This window comes from Setaria italica, chromosome VII, assembly GCF_000263155.2.
Source record: "Setaria italica strain Yugu1 chromosome VII, Setaria_italica_v2.0, whole genome shotgun sequence".
Classification (NCBI taxonomy): Eukaryota; Viridiplantae; Streptophyta; class Magnoliopsida; order Poales; family Poaceae; genus Setaria; species Setaria italica.
Genome location: NC_028456.1, coordinates 15,176,528 through 15,177,756, shown reverse-complemented (window position 1 = coordinate 15,177,756; position 1,229 = coordinate 15,176,528). Strand labels below are relative to the sequence as shown.

The window sequence follows — 1,229 nt, the reverse complement described above, 5'->3', positions numbered from 1 at the left end:
GATGCGCGCCCTGAGCTGCGTCTTCATGACATTGAAGAACATGTCCATCTCCGTGAAGTCGACGCCGCCGCTCAGGTGTGGTAAAGATGGCAATGGGTAAATCCCTATCCGGTATGGTCACTTCAAACCTATCCCCGTCATAAAAATTTGAGACCACCAGAATTCCCATACTCGGCTGTGGGTGGGGTATTTCCCCAGACTCATACCCGGTAGGGTAAATCATACCCGGTAGTTTATTTAAGCATATGAAAATCAGCACTTCAACGGCAACCACCAGTCCTAGAACACAACAAATAATAGCATATAATAATCTCTACTGCAACCACCAGTCACATAACACCATCACACAAGTCATTTTGTCATTACATTACATGGCCAAAAGGGGTACATAAATAAATCTCCATGTTCATTGCAGTCAACATATATAGGACAACAAATATGCTGGTCGTTTGTTGATGTGTTGGTTTCCTTCACTTGGAGTTGGAGACAACTTGTTTTGCTTTGCTCAAAGTTCAAGTTCTTGTATGGCAGGCAGTACAACAAGAGTAATTTGCAATGTTAGTATGTGTCTAGAATAACAGAATAAGAGCACAATTGCAACAGTGGTTTAATTTGAATATGTGCACACCTGGATACCCTCTTGAATATCTTGGAGGCAAGACCAGAAGGTGGCAGCTTCTTTTTCCTCGTTGTCAACTAAAAAGGAAAACAAGCAATTAGAATAAAACCACAGTAAAGAGAACCAAACTACAAAATAAGAGAATGGACATACTTTCATACTTGTTCCGCAACCAATCTTGTGAGCACATAAGAGCCTCTATCAGCCTACAGTGATTTGGAATGGAGCGAGGGGGGCGGGGGCCTGTTCGGCTGTTCCTGTATCCTGTTGGCTTTTTGCAGTGGCTGGTAGTGGACAGGGGTGGGAATGTGGGGTTGGGAGGGGTGGGGGAGAGGATTATATACTTAGGGTTTCACCTTATGGGCTGGTGCTTGGTGGGCTTCTTTACTTTTGGGCTGGATATTTTTCACCCACGGGTTAACGGGTATGCGGACTGCTGGAACATACCCATACCTGCGCACCCGATGGGTGAAGGGTTTGGTCCATTTATGTACCCGTGGGTAGTGTGTTTAGTCCATATTCACACCCTAATAGAGTAAATACCCATCGGGTATCGGGTCGTGGGTCCCCATTGCCACCTTGACGTGGTGGGTGTGCGACAGCGGCGCGT

At 45.8% G+C, this 1,229-nt stretch overlaps 1 long non-coding RNA gene across 1 annotated transcript; it reads right to left on the bottom strand.

Annotated features, from left to right (window-relative positions):
- Window positions 1-376: 376 nt before the first annotated feature.
- On the bottom strand, window positions 377-908 carry LOC111257849. Its single transcript, XR_002678418.1, has 3 exons — window positions 773-908; window positions 629-696; window positions 377-519 (listed from the first exon to the last, which is right to left on the bottom strand). It is a non-coding gene; the product is annotated as an uncharacterized LOC111257849 (long non-coding RNA).
- Window positions 909-1,229: the final 321 nt, after the last annotated feature.